General features: G+C 41.9%; 1 protein-coding gene across 2 annotated transcripts in view; it reads left to right on the forward strand.

Moving 5' to 3' along the window:
* The window catches only part of PAG1 (phosphoprotein membrane anchor with glycosphingolipid microdomains 1), a 159,177-nt gene continuing 143,755 nt past the window's right edge, over positions 762 to 16,183 (forward strand). The window contains exon 1 of one of the 2 annotated variants that reach the window (XM_005689126.3): positions 762 to 843. The gene's annotated coding sequence lies outside the window, so the exon portion shown is untranslated. The remainder of the gene's footprint in view (positions 844 to 16,183) is intronic. The other variant, XM_013969305.2, reaches the window with a different exon arrangement.

Genomic DNA, 16,183 nt, shown 5'->3' on the forward strand with positions numbered 1-16,183 from the left:
GTTATTTTAATGTACAGCCAAGGTACACTGTCCCCTAAATCCCAGCTCCTTAAGGTTAAACCATAACATGAGTTAAACTGACTTTTGTAGGTTTGCTCAGAGCCCTAGAGGATCACTTAGAGTAAACATTAGTTTTTAAGGGACAATGGACTCTGGAGCAACAGCTTTAGGTTCGCAGAACCCCAGGCGGCAGACTTCCTGTACCTTCCGGCAGGGTAGCTGGGCGTCTCTCTCCCACCCGGCCCCGCCCGGCTCACCCCCTCCCCGCCCCTTCTCGTCCCTCCCACCCCTCCTCGTCCCGCCCCCCCCGTGACGTGCCGCAGCCAGCCGGGCTCATGCGCAGTGGCACCCCGCGCCCCGCACGGCTGCACCGCCTCGGAGCTTGTCATTCTCCGTGGCGCGGCTGCGAGTGCGAACTGCGGTGCATGCTCGCCGGCTCGCTTCCCGCCGCGCCCGCGATGTGACCGACCGCTTGGGAGCGGGCTGGCGGCTCTCCGGGCAGCAACGCCTCGCCTTTTCCCCGGCCGCCTTTCTTGTAGAGCCGCGATTCCCTCGGAGCCGGAGACACGCACCAGGGGCTCGGAGCGCTGCGCTCCGGGGCGGGCGGCTGCGGCAGCGCTCGGGACCACGCGGACCCGTGTAGTTTTCGTTGTCGCCGCTGCCGCCAGGCGGTGCGTCCCAGCGAGTGCCGGGCTCCGGGCACCGCGGAGCTGAGGCGGCTGGTGCAGAACGGCAGCGCCTCGCCCCGCACCCGCCGCAGCCGCCGGGGCAGTGCGGGGCCAGCGGGGCTCTGCGCAGCCGGAGCGCGGTCCCCCTTGAAGGCTCCCTGTCGCCTGCATCCCAGTAAGTTGACTGTAGTTTCTAAAGTTGGAGGGTTGCGCCGCGGGAAGGGGAGGTTTGTTTTTATTATCTTCACGTCGTGGGAAGCACCTTTTGTTAGCGGGGCTCCAGCTTGGGGAGTTGAGAAAGCGAAGCCGCGGACAGGGTACGCGGGGAGAGGCAGCCGTCCCTGGCGGGCTGGCTCCAGTCTCTGCTGAACGTGCCAGTTGGAAATGTGCTGTGAGAGGACAGGTGCTCCGAGGGCATTTCGCCTGCTGCTGATTGCTCATTCCGAGCTCCTTGACTGTGTGTGTGTGTGTGTGTGCGCGCGCGCCCGCGCACAGGAGGTAGGGGTTTCTTGTCACCTCCGTCCCAGGTCCTCAGGGGAGTGACTCCAGTAATATTCCTGGATGCGCTAGGTCTTCAGGGATGGAGGCTAAATCATTCCTTCTCCGGCCTCCAGGCTTCCCGCGCATCCCACTTACCCTCTAGGCAGAAGTTCCCAACGTTTCCCTAATTAGAGCCCAATCCTTTAGGGGAAAACAACTTAATATGTCAACCTACAGTTTTGTGCTATAAGGCAAATAAAATGAGAAAACCGCTCAGTGTTATGTGATTCCATTTATGTGAAGAATGTGAGCAAATCTCAAAGCAGTCGTGTTCAGATGATGACACTTCGGTTTCACCCTGACTGTCCTGCACCTCTTATGTAAGCCTCCTGGCCAGATAAGTGTGTCTCTCTGCAGTGGCTGCAGCTGTGATTCTCCTTTCCATTTGTTTAAGGTCCAGCTTGAACGTATTTAATGAAAATGCTGACATGATATAGCGCCCTGCAGTCTGAAACAGAGTGCACTCTTCAGATTGGAGTGTCTTCTCCTAATAAGGTGCATGCAAGGAAAAACCCAGTATATTTTTCAAGGCAGCTCCAGGAATTAGACACATAAATCATGTTTTAAAATAGCATGCATTGTACAGGGAGCTTGCAGAGGACCCCTTTGAACACATCCCCTTTGTTTTAGAAAAAGTGGAAATTGTTCATGCCAGACAATTGTTGAGTCTGTAAGTTAAGTGTAGTGTTAGGCTTAATTATCTTAATAAACAAAGAGCATGATTTATAGGTAGGTGCCCTGTCCTACTTTGAAGGATAGAATTCTAGAATTCTTTAACCTTTCTCTCTCATCTGTTCCCCCAGAGATTCCTCTTAAGCAGAGAAATAGATTATCATCATTGATGTTTAATATTTGAGTTGATTAAATTTGTAAAAGGATAGTTTGAAATACCATACAGTACTGCTATGACTGTGAAGACATGAATATTAGCAATAAGGAGAATATTCAGATTTTTTTGGTATGGAAGTCATTAGTTTAATAAAACAGATAACATTCAGACTGCCCTAATGTATCTTCTTTTGATTTAGACTTGTGTTGCAAAACTCAGGATTGTAGTTTAATGTGAGATTTATTTAGGTGCTCCTTAGAAAAAGAAGCACATTTATTTATAGTATTCTGGCACATGGAACAAGATGAACTAGTTATAGGCATCTCATTTAAAAGACATCTCATTTAAAATCATAGTATTTTAAGGAATTCTAAGAAAATACACAAAATGTTATTTCAGAAGTTGATAAGTTATTCAACACATTGTAGTTGGTGGCGACAGCATCCATTGCTTATCTCAAGATATATATCCAAGTATAGCAGCTCAAACATGTTGACCCCCATATACTCTGTCACATCAAGGTTAGGAGGACAGGCTAGGGAGACTTGCTGCTAACTCAGGTACCATCTCTTTGAGCCTGGGCATGCTACCTGAACTCTGTGCCTGAGTGTGTTTGTCTGTAAGATGGGGATTACAGTACCTGCCTCCCTGGATTGTGATGATGATTAAATGAGTTCATAGATGTAAAGCTGTTAAACCAGTGTCTGACTTAATTAAACTGGGTAAAATTATCACTGTTACTAAAGGAAGTGCTTCTGTGGATACTCTTGACATTGAATGATTGAATGACTGCAGACAGAGGTTAACAGAAGCTGTTCGCATGTATCATAGGATACAGGGTATAAGCATTTATTGAACACCTCCTGGTAATGTAGACACCAGCTGGTATTTGACCAATCGTCTCTTTCGATTCCTTTTCAAGGTGGTGGCTTCATCTCCACTTTGGAGAAGAGGAAACTGGAACTCAGCAAGATCAAATCATAGAAATCACATTTGGGCTTTTAACCCATGTCTGTCTGTGTCAAACCTATCCTTTTTGGCCCTGCTGTCTCAACTTCCAGAGTGCTTTTCTCTTCTCTTCTTCTGGAATCCTCATAATAACATAATAAAATAGGTTTGTTCTTATCTTTCACTTACAGATGAGGAAATTTACATTAAGCTGTAACGTATGCAGAGTGCTTAACTCACAGCATAGTTCTCCATGACTGGGAGCTGTTATTATTCTCATAATTATCATTAAAAGGCTTGTCTGTCTTAGCACACGGTAGAGATACCAGCAGGTGAAATGGGTTTTATCCTTTGGTTTGAAGTGGATTCCATTGCTTTTTCCTTTCACACTCATATATTCAGAGAATTGAGAAAGAGAGTGGTGTGTTGAGGTTCCTGGGTTCCTGCTGGAGGCCGCCCCTCCCGGGTTTGTTTGCTGCCTGCTGATGAAGTTGCGGGATCCACACAGCCTAGTGAACCACCACAAGCAGGTCATTCATCTGCAATTGGCGTCATCTGTGAGCATGAGTTCAGTCCTAGCTGGAGAGTACCCCTGGGGCAGAGAGAGAGCGAGCACACACTTTGCTGCACATTGTACTGTTTGTTCAGAAATGGCAATAATTTATATTTCATGTTAAATAAGCATGCTTCCTCTGGGCCTTAGTACAGTGTGGTCGGAAGCAGTTTCAGGGGTCATGTGTGAGCTGTCCAGTCGGCCTTCTGTATCCAAACTGACCATGGGTTGAAAATATATTTTTTAAAATTCCAGAAAGTTCCAAGAACTTACTTTGAACTTACTTTGCTCCAGCAGCTATTTATATAGCATTTACATATTTATGTTAACGTGGCATTTAGATTGTATTAGGTGTTATAAGAGATCTAGCGACGAAGTATGTGAGGGAATGTACTTTAAGGTTATATGCAGGTATAATGCTATTTTATGTAAAGAACTTGAGCATCCACTGATTTTGTATCCTCGGGGGTCCTAGAACCTATTGCCCATGGACTGGTGGACTGCGCTTTGTTAAAACTCTGGTCCACAGCCTGTTGAGCATCTTATTTGACTTCTAAAAGTTGAGAATGATTGAAAAGTTACTTTTTTTCCTGTGGCTTCCTTAGAATATCATCCAGATCTACATAGTATTCTGGCCCTTGGTAAATATTAACTCATTTTCTAGATATTAAAATGTAATTGCTATCATGGGCACATAGGCCACAGGCAGCTTACAGACTGATTTAATATTTAATTAAACCTGCTACTGAAAGGTGCTTCAAGACAGATATTCTGCCTTGGCTTTTTTGAATAAAAAATTCTCTGCACAGCATAGTGATTAAGGTTAATAATACTGTATTGCCTATTTGAAAGTTGCTAAGAGAGTAGATTTTAAAAGTTCTCATATGAGATTATTTTTAACTATGTTTGGTGATGGATGTTAACTAGACTCATCTCGACCATTTTGTAATATATACAAATGTTGATTCATTATGTCGTATCCCTAAAATTAATATGATTTTTGCATGTTAATTATATCTCAATTAAAAAATTTAAAAGTCCGTGGGTGCAAGGTTCCAGGAGGGTGTCAGAAAGGGTCCTTGCCATCAGCTGAGTCTTTCCACCTCCTCTGAAATATCTTCTGCTTCAGTTTTAGCCCTCCTGCCAGAGCACAAATATTCCCTTTACTCTTTCAAGTGCTTTTACATTTCAGATTCCTCTGCTCTGGGTGATTTGATAATACAAGTCTTCCTCAGTCACTTCTGTGACTCAAGTTGGGGCCAGAAGTTACTTTCAACTAATTCTTTAGAGTTTGCATAGTGTTATTTCTTGTCCCTGTTAACTGTTTGTTGGCTTGTCTGTGACCACCTCTGTTTCCAGACAACTTTCTTCCAACATCCAGCTGTCAGAAGATATAAGTACCAGAAATGCAGGCTAATTATGGTATGAATAAAATGAATGAAGACCATTTACTCTTCCCAATCATCTCTCCTGTTTTGAATTATCTTCCTTGTTGGCATGGAGAGTTGGGGGCTGATTGTATTTCTAAAGCTCTGGCCTCAGACATCTGGGAGAAACACGTGGAAGGTGATACCAGTTCTCCAGATAAACAGTGTGTGTGCAACGTGGTAGAGACAGCCCCTCAAGGCTGGGATGCTGCTGAATTTGAGGGTGGGGGTGATTGTGGGAACAGACAGCTCCATGATTTGTCTGCCACATCCTTACTGGATGGAATGAATAGCTAACACAGAACCTTTATGTGTGCTGGCTGCCGTGCTAGGAACTACATACATGATTTACTTGAATCCCCACAATGACCTTATGCAGTTACTTTGTTATCATTTTTTGCACAAGCAGAAAGATCAGCGCGCTTGTCCAAAAGCACATTAGTGAGTTTCAGACCCGGGAGTGGATCCCGGGAGTCTCTGAGGCCTAGTGTTCTACTGCGTAATTTGGGAGCCTTCATATTGTCCAGCTTTGTTGCATAGATGTCTTGTATTGTGCTTCTTGAAATAATCCTATTCAGTCTCACTCCATCCCCACAGTGACCCTGGGAGAGAACTGAAGGGATGGTTGAAGGTTTGTGTGCACGGTCTTCTAGATCTTTGTGGAGGAAGAGTTTAAAGCTTAGTTTCATTCAGTGATCTCAGAAAAGAAACCCACATGTTAGCATTGTGAAATAGGAAGCATACAGCCATCCACTGATAACGGGACGCAGTGAAGAAGCTTGCAAACTTTATCTGTGTTTGATGTCACATAGTTATCATTCGGAGAAGGCAATGGCACCCACTCCAGTCCTCTTGCCTGGAAAATCCCATGGGCAGAGGAGCCTGGTAGGCCGCAGTCCGTGGGGTCGCTAAGAGTCGGGCACAACTGAGGGACTTCACTTTCACTTTTCACTTTCATGCATTGGAGAAGGAAATGGCAACCCATTCCAGTGTTCTTGCCTGGAGAATCCCAGGGACGGGGGTGCCTGGTGGGCTGCCGTCTATGGGGTCGCACAGAGTCAGACACGACTGAAGCGACTTAGCAGTAGCAGCTGCATCATTCTCACCCAAGAAAGAACAACCTGAGATTTTCCCAGGTGATTTCTAAAAAAGTAAATCAAAAATTTATTTAATCAGCAGTGAACATTACTGTAGGGATGTCATGTGTCACAGTGAGACTGTGGTTTTTAAGTCAATGAACATGTGTGTCTCACAAGTAAGGTGCAAGCAGGTTGTCTCAGAAAATGACCATTGTGTCATATCTTCTGTGTCTGCATCCTAGTCTTTCTAACTGCACTCGAAGTGCAGCGGGAAAGGGCAGAATTTAAAACCAATGTCCAGTATTTTCAAAACCCTTTACCATGAACGGCACCTCCTCTATTTTCTCATGATTTCACACTGGAGCCAGTATTTGTTGCAGAGTCTCTGTAATTTGCAGCGACACTTTTGTAAGGAGCATTTTTTTTCCCCCAAATAAAACAATTTTTTAAATCCATTTAAAAAATTAAAAATCCATTTAAAAGTTCTTCATATCCCTTGGGTTTTGAGTTACTATATTTGTTGTCATTGTTATAATATTTGGTATGTTAATGTCTAACCTACTCCCCCTTCTTGGTTTTATAGGACTGTATAATTTTCAAGTCCGTGAGTAATTAAAAACTTAAGAAAAATTAAATTTTCTACGTGTGGGTTTTATGGTAGAGGACAGGGAAGCTTGGCCTGATTGGGGTGCGTGCCTACTAAACTGCAGAGCGCTTGAAACCCTGTGAACCTCATGGGGTAGGCAAGTTTTTTTTTTTTCAAGTGTTTTATTTGACCAACAGTAGCTTTGTACTTTGGTTTAATTTCATAGGACCCAGTCCCTGCATCTTTTGTTCTAGTGTTCATTTGTAAGTGATCAACTTCAGTTGATTTTCTAAAAGGACCAAAAGCTGGGACTAGTCAACACTGCTACATCTGTTATTTCAGTCTTCAGGGAGCTCCAGGGTTGCATATGGAAGCTCTCCTGTGAATTTGTTCCCTAAGGAATAAAGGGCATTCACATGGGTCGTTGAGGTTCAGGTCTTGAGGTATTTGTGACTCAGTTCATTGCTGTTAATGTTGCTTCCACTCACTCTGGCCTTTCACCCTGACCCGTACTCACTTTTCCATCACCCCCATGTGGATGAACTTGCTGAAGCTTTTGGGAGACTTTAATGTTGTAGTACTGCATGTTATAGATCACAGGCAATAAAACCACACAAGACAAAAAAAAAAAAAAAAAAAACTGTAAAAGAGCCAGTCTGTAACATGGCCACACAGGGGAACACCGCGACTTCTGTATTCAACACTTGGGAATTGCAGCCAGAGTGGCCTTATGATATTTTCCGTGACCTCTTTTAAAAAGAGCTGTGAGCCTCTCATTCACACATAATCAGCCACTAGCAGCTTGGCAGTGTTTGAGTCAAACTTAATTGCACTGGTTTTTACTCATTTATGCATTCACCAGATATATATTGATATACAAGGCATAGTGTTAGATAATGAAACCTCAGACGTAAGAGGATTCCTTTCACATCTCTCAAAACTCTCAGTCTTGGGAGGGGAAATGATGCTTAACTCCAGTTTTAACCAGTATATAAAAGATGCTGGGCTCTATTGGGGTACCTGACTCCAAAGAGATGACTTACCCCTAGGGAATAGGGCAGGGTCTTAGTCTGAATGAGTGAGTTGGAAGGGACCAGGCAGCTGAGGATAGGAGTGGGATGGCAAAAATCTTTCTGAGCAGAGAGACCAGGGAGAACGGTGCAGTGAAGACGCCAAAGAGTGTGGCGTGTCTATGAGACAGCTGGTTTTTCCCTGTGGCAGGTGCACGTGAGGGGCAGTAGGTGGGGCTGGAAACGGAGAGTGGAGGCTGGAGCCACTTTGGAAAAGGTCTTGTAGGCCGTATTTGGTCCAGATGAATTTGAGCATTTCAGGTCGTTGTTTTACAAGGATCAGTCTGGTGTGTTGTAGAGAATGGATGGGATGTGATGATGGCCATGTGGAAAAGAGCAGTTGTGTGCAAAAGCTGTTGAATCCTAGTATGGATTTAAGGTCTGAACTCAGACTGATGGGGAGGTGGGAGGGACAGAGAAGGAGAAGAGAAGCAGGAAGGGGTGGGGACTTTAGGGATGACTCCCAGAGCTCTGGCTTGAGTGACTGAAAGGACAGATTTGTTCTTGATAGTGAATACGAAAGTCTTGATAGTGAATACAAAGGATGACGTGGTTTGTAGTGGGTGATAATGCATTCAGGTGTGGATTTGTGTAATAATACAGGGGACCAGCGCAACATCCGGGGCTTGGGATTCTGTTGACAGTTGCACAGGCCTGTGGTTCTAGAATTTAAGACAGAGGCTCAGCTGGAGATACAGGTTTTCAAATCTTCTGTGTATTTGGAGTTGTTGAGGTTATAATCTGACTGAGAAGGTGTGTTGTTGTTATTGTTCAGTTGCTCAGTCGTATCTGACTCTTTGCAACCCCATGGACTGCAGCTCGCCAAGCTTCCCTGTCCTTCAGTATCTCCCAGAGCTTGCTCACACTCATGCTCATTGAGTCAGTGATGCCATCTAACCATCTCATCCTCCATCATTCCCTTCTCTTCCTGCCTTCAATCTTTCCCAGCATCAGGGTCTTTTCTAATGAGTCAGCTCTTCACATCAGGTGGCCAAAGTATTGGAGCTTCAGCTTCAGCATCAGTCCTTCCAATGAGTATTTAGGATTGATTTCCTTTAGGATTGACTGGCTTGATCTCCTTGTGGTCCAAGGGACTCTCAAGAGTCTTCTCCAACACCACAGTGCAAAGCATCAATTCTTCAGAGTTCAGCCTTCTTTATGGTCCAGCTCTCACATCCATACATGACTACTTTAAAAACCATAGCTTTGACTAGATGGACCTTTGTTGGCAAAGTAATGTCTCTGCTTTTTAATAGGCTGTCTCAGTTTGGCATAGCTTTTCCAAGGAGCCTGAAGGCCAAGGTGGCAGGCAGAGGGAAAGGAGATGGGGGGATAGTAAGATTAAGTGAGAAAAGTTATCTACAAGTGCTTGGACACAATGTGGTAGAAGCCAGAGGCAAAGTGGAATGAGGTGCTTGATGGAATGGGAGCCAAGTGACAAAAGGAGTGAAATACAAAGAAAAGGCAGAGAGCAGAGGAACAGTCTGACTGTTAATGCGCTTGTAACTACACACAGGACAGTGACTGTGTCTCATACAGCTTTCAAGGCTTGTGAAGAAGTATTAAGAACCTACTATGTGGAAAAGGGATGGGGAGTGGGGTAAAGGAAAGAAATAAGAAATAAAATCATGAATAAAGCACGATCTTCGATCTTAAGCTGCTTATAGCATAGAATTGTCATTTCTTGTTTTCCCTTTTCATCCATTTTTCTCCTTCATTAACAGCAGGACATGGGCACTTGGGAAAGTGGGAAGAATGAAAGAATTACTTTCTCGGCACATAAAATTCTTGGTTCTCATAATAGGCACGTCTCGTCATGCCCATGGATAAGCACGCCGAAAGGGACAGTGATGATGACCCATCATTTGATAGTTTACAAAAATAAGTTTTTCTCATGGCTACAGCATCTTTGGAGGGTTGGACCTTTGAACCAATCTCGTTAGAGTTATTAATGAGCCTTTTGGCTCACTGGATTATTTGATATATATTAGGTACTGCTGCTAAGTCGCTTTAGTTGTGTCCGACTCTGTGCGACCCCATAGACAGCAGCCCACCAGGCTCCCCCGTCTCTGGGATTCTCCAGGCAAGAACACTGGAGTGTGTTGCCATTTCCTTCTCCAATGCATGAAAGTGAAAAGTGAAAGTGAAGTCACTCAGTCGTGTCCTACTCCCAGCGACCCCATAGACTGTAGCCCACCAGGCTCCTCCGTCCATGGGATTTTCCAGGCAAGAGTACTGGAGTGGGTGCCATTGCCTTCTCCTATAGTAGGTACAGTTTCCTGTAATTTTCACTTGCCTTGTAAGAAACAGGCAACATTAAGTCATAGACAAGCTGGAGTATTGAGGGGATGATGAAAATAATTACCATGTGTTTTAGTTAATATCATGCATATCAGTCCTTGCTCCTTTCATTTTGACCTAAAAGTGGAATTATTCCCATTGCAGAGATGAGGGAACTGAGGTGACTGTGGGGAGATAACAAGTAATAAATGGTAGAGCTCCTAGGACCCCAAATAAGGCATTCTGACTTCAAATTTTGGCTTCTTGCCACTCCATTATGTTGCTTGTGTCTTCATGACTAGCTACTAAAGAAAAATTAGGGGGTAGCTACTTTAAAAAAATTTTAAGAGGTTTTTTTTTTCCATTAGTCTGCTCAAAGCACCAATAGTGGAAGCTATATTGATTGCAGTCTTTATATTTGATGGACCACAGATTCTTTATGCAAATGTATGCAATCAAATCCAACTGGGCGAAAGCTTTTTTTAGAGACAAACATCTTTTTCTTTCATTATCTTAAAAAGCAACTAAGTTTAAAAAGAAAAGCATTCAACATTTTAAACTGTAAAACTGTTGTAGTTAAACTTGCTGTCTGGTATAATGGAAATTTGTTTTTCAATTGTTAAAATGGCCTTTGTAGGTGAAAAGTGTGTGTGTGTGTGTGTGATATAATTCAGTCAAATTAAGTTTAAACTATTGGTTTTCCTTTTATAATATCATTCCTGAATTCTCCAAATACATTAAGTGATGTAGCTTGCTTTATCTTGCCAAAGCAGCTATCATGTTCCCCTTTTAATGCCAAGGCATTAAAGCATTTGTCTTTTTCTTAAGCAGTGTAAAATTATGCAGGATAAATCGAAAGGGCCTATTTTAGTTTTACAACTTGTATTTTAGCTTCAGATATTCAGAAATTTACCTAATTTTGCTACTGTTAAGGCAGATATTAACTATTAGTATATAGAAATGTTTAGAATCATGAAATGTTCATGGAATCTTACAGCTGTTTGCAAAGTTTATGATGCTACATTTATTTCATAAAAAATATCTGTGGGCCTTGCTAAATAGCAATTTTCAGATAAAAGCAATTTCTAGCAAGTAGCAAATGCTGGTACCAGTGCTTATCTTTAAATCTCAATTTCAAGCTTCATGGTGCCAATTTTACGTTTTAGCTTTAGTGGAAAAAAATTGAATCCAAAAGGGCTTATACATTTGTGGCATTGGTGGGTTGATCCTTTATTATTACTGCTGATTTTTTAAAATCACCATACACTTATAAATTTTTTTAAGTTTTACAAAAATGTTAGGCAACTATATTAGTTCTAGTAATTATCATTACACGTGGTGTATTATAGTAGCCTTAGTCCATTGCAGTTGAGAAATTACAATATAGCCATATGAGAATTTAAATAATAATATCAAATAATATTGAATTTTATGTGTGATTTTAGTGCATTTTATGATAATATGTGAGAAAATTCAAACGAGGTAAAATGAAACTTAGTTTAGCCATTTCATGCCTCATGTGTCCCAGTTTCATCCAAATGCAAATATGATAATCCAGGGCACAGAGGTAGTATCCTGTAGAGGTGATTTGACAATACTGTGTTTATTACTCACCACCAAGATGAGTAAGCTGCAATCCTACTGATCTTTCCATAAGTATGTATTTTAATATTATGTACTAGGAGTTTTCATTTTCTAAAGAGACTAATTAAGTTTGCCTTACCTCATTTTTCTTCCTGTTGAATTTTTTTTATGTTAGTGTCTACTTGACATGATAGAACATGTCTAAATTAGTAATCTAATTTGAATAGCATAGTTATGTATACAGTCACAGCTTGTTTGAATAGAGGGCTTTTTGCATATTGTGTATGCTCTTTCTCTTAGCAGATTGAGGAATTATATGCTTAATGTTTCAGAATCCTAAACCTACTCATGTTTGCCAATAGACATGCAGAGATATAAATATTTTTACAAACATAACCTTAAAAGATATGCTTCCTTTTCAGATATTAGGAATTGACAGTTAAACTGTCTGCTATAGCCGTTTCTCATATGCGATAGACTGATAAATCCAGAAGGGGCTGAAACCAACGATGTCATTAGTAGGGCCTAAATTGTTAGTGTTGAGGTTAGGAGTGTATTTCTCTGTTTTCCTAAATAAAAAATAATGATGCTTTGCAGTAAAGTATTATGAATCTTGATAACAAAACACAGTCAAGTAATATAATTTTTTCTTTGCTGTACTTTATTATAATCATTTTGCCCAAAATACACATCTTAAGCATCTAACATCAGCATGAAATTCCCAATATCTCCAAAGTAAGAGTCGAAACTGAAATGTTCAGGGACTCATTTAAAGCATACAATATGGATAACAGCTTTTCAGATTTTATGCCAGGGTGTATGGAAGAGGATTGCTAAGCACTGGTGGTTGAGAAAAGACAAAATGCCAAAGGATCAGACTTGCACTTAATGGTTTTTGCCACCACAGTTCTTAACCTTTCCAACTGGTTGAGTGGTTTACTAATAGCAGCTGGTCAGGACCTGCATTATTGTAGATCTTTTCTTTTAATAAATATTCAATAGCATTTTCAAAATTGTTCCCCTAGCTACAGTTCATAATAAACAGCCCAGTGCTGGCAAAGAGCATGCTGCTTTTATACTGTTTTACAGCCATAGGCCATTTGACATTTGGACCCTTCTCATAGGGATTTTTCCAGCTCCACGTATCCTGAAAACTGTCAGCCTTGGATCAGAACAAGCCTTTTGCATCTTCACACTTACAAGGAAATTAAAAAGAACTTCTTTTCTTCTCCCCATAAAATGCCAAGGCCCATGGTCAGAGAATTATCATTTGCTAGTCATATGCTTTTTCTTTTTGATGTTCTCACTGGCTTTAGGAAGTAATAACATGAAAAGCACTGCTGAAATGTGAACACAACAGTTTGATTTGATCTTCATTATACTCTTTCTGTTTAAAGCTGTGGTTCTCAGGGAAGAGTGACTTTGCCACCCAGAGGACATTTCGGTTGTCATAGCTGTTGGGCGAGGGTGGGGGTCGGTGGGGCGGGGAGGGGTATGCAAGGGCTACTGCTGGCATCTAATAAACGAGTAGAAGCCAGGGATGCTGTTATACATCCCACAGTGCACCAAACAGCCCTCCTCCACAGGGAAGAATTACCGGGGCCAATATGTCAACAGTGCTGTGCTTGGGAAACCCTGGTCTACAAAGTAGGGAATGTCTTTCTAATTTGCTTTATATTGTTCAAGCAAATGGAAGTGTGTTCAGTGGTTCTGATGAAGAGATCCTTCCAGTCAATAAACTCATATATTGAACACCTGCTAGGTCCTGAAAATGTGGGGAAGACCATGACATCATCCTCAGGAGTTTCCGCCATCTTTGCAGGATGAGTGGTAAACAAAATACTATTGTTTGATGTGATGTATGCTGTAATTAGCGAGGCACACATGGCATGTTAAACTCGAAATAATTTCAATTTCATTTGCTAAATGTGGGGAAATATCTAGAAGAACTCATCTCTGCTGTCTGGATGTTAAATTAGTCATTTGGGAGCAAAATTTCTCCTTTTCCCTTAACGATCAGGAATGTATCTCATTTACTGCATCCTTCTTCCCCTGTTTGCACTGGTGTTAATTTGAAACATCAGGACAAAAGAAGAGGTGTTGACATAAACAGTATTACTCCCAACATTTAGGATTAGTTTTTCCACATCTTCATTGAGGTATAATTTACATGACATAAAACTCTCCCATGTTAAGTGTACAATTCATAGATTTGTAGAAAACTGATAGAGTTATGGGACATCCATCACAGTTTAGTTTTAGGGCTTTTCCATCACCCCAGAAAGATCCCTTGTGCCCCTTTGTGTTCATTCTGCATTCTCACTGCCAGTCCCAGGCAAGAGCTAATCTTTATGTCTTTTTTCTCTTCTCTGTCTCACTTTCTGTCTCCATTTGCTAAAAGGCATATCTATGGACATTTTATTTGGAATGTTAATTTTTGAAATTTATTTAATTAATGATACTTTTGGTTGCACCAGGTCTTTGTTACGGCATACAGGCTTCAGTAGTCGTAGCACACAGGCTTAATTGCTCCACGGCTTTTGGGATCTTCCTGGACCAGGGATCAAACCCATGTCCCCTGCATTGGCAGGTGGATTCCTATCCACTGCACCACCAGGGATGCCCCGGAATATTAATTTTTTCATAAAATTTTCAAAGAATTAAACATTTTTACAAAAATTAACACAGTTTGATAGCTTCTTTTTGAAAATCAGCATTATGTTTTTCATACTACCTGCATAGTACACCTGCTATGGCCCAGACTGGGGATGCTCAGTGTCAGAACTCCCAGACTTAGACAGTGAAAAAGGTGACAGAGGAAAAGATGAGCGCATGTGTTTAAGGCAGCATATCTGAAATCATACATGGTATGCCTGTTTCTTAGCTTTGTCCTGTTTAGTTCCCTGTAAATGTGTCCACTAAAATAATATTGTAGAAATCATTGAAAAGCTGAGGTCTGGTAAACACCTGCATGATGTGGGAAAATAATACAAGGCTTAAATCTGGAGAACTCACCTGTCTGGGGAGTTGTATGCAGGTCAGCAGTTCTTTAGCCTGACACTCTGGGGCCAAATGTCTTTTAGAATCCATCCAGCTTTCAGAAAGGGAATGCAGTTTGCATCCTATAGGTTAGGTAATACTCCCGTGGCATACGGGAGACACAACCATTTCTACAGCAAAGTAGATGAATATTCTCATTTAGTTGGACAGAAAAAGACTTGTCAGCTCAGGTCAGGGTTTGGAACAAATTCATTTAGTAGCAAAATAACAAAGACACTCTGTTTTCACAAAATTTTGCATTTTAAAATTGTGGCTAAAGGTTTGTGAACCTGTCCAGGATATTACACTCAAAAATAATTGTCCCATCCTCCTTCAGCCCCGCCCCCAACATCTCCTCTGCCACATACATGCTTCATACAGCTTAGCCATGGGTATACTTGTCTTTCTTTCACATCATTAACTTCCCATCAGACTTGACAAAATGCCAGATTAGCTGTTCAGTTTCAGTGGATGAGGGCCAGGTATGGATGTGTTATGGCCAGCCAGACCCACATTCTCTTATGTCTGTGGTTTCACCTCCCTGCTTTAGGCCTGGATTGTAGCCATGTTCATCTAGCCCAGCCCCTCCTCCACCAGGTCCAGGGTCCCAGATGATGAAGATAGCTTTTAAGGGTCAGAAAAGATGGCCTTGAAGAAAATCCAAATGTAACAATGGTAGACATCACTGCAGCAACCCCAGACTCATGCTTGGTAACCATCACACCTGTCACAAAATCGTGGGCTGTGAGACTGAACGCCTAAAGGAGAAGAGAAAAGCCCAGGTAGGGAATCCACTGGAGTCAGTTCTCTTGAAGATATTTAGAATCTAATAAAGGAAGACAGAAAGAAAACGACATAAGGGTCTTTACTGGGATCACAACTTAGAAGGAGGATACCCATTAAAGCAAGATATTTCAGACTTGTTCCAGAATGCTTAAAATCCTGCATAATCATCTTATGTATTTGCCTAATGGCATTTAGCAAACCTTGTTAGTCTTTTAATCATAAATTTCACATCTCTGTTAATTTCCAGATTCCAGTTGTGAAATTGTAACTGAGATGGCAGTGGGTTTTAGCTGGCCTTCACCTGTAGAATGAGCTGTAGAATGAGCATTGAGTATTTTGATCAACATGTACATTTGCTTTTGTGGCATGTGAGCAAGCATGCCCTTCCAGCGGTGTTACTTAAACAGAATTGTACTCTAGACTGTGGGACCCATTTACAAACAAGGGAACTCCATTTCTGCAAATGAGAAAAAAAAGAGGGTATAGACTTGCATTAGCGAAAAACTGCACGTTTATAGGGACATCCAAGAATTTTGCTTTTCTAAGGCTCAAAACATCATCAAGGCAGTACTAAGTTCTTAAAGAGCAACGTGAGCCAAAGTTAGTGGGCACTTGCATACATGCTGTAATTTGCTGCCTCTTTCTTTCTTTCTTTCTTTTTTTATAGTTCTTAATTGCTTCAAGGGTGACACCAAAATTTCTGTCTAAAGGGGAACCATCCATGTGTACAGGTATTGAGTCATTACTGTTTGGCAGTGGAAGTGCGCACCCCGCCTCTTCTAGCGTAGATTTCT

This window comes from Capra hircus, chromosome 14, assembly GCF_001704415.2.
Source record: "Capra hircus breed San Clemente chromosome 14, ASM170441v1, whole genome shotgun sequence".
Lineage (NCBI taxonomy): Eukaryota > Metazoa > Chordata > Mammalia > Artiodactyla > Bovidae > Capra > Capra hircus.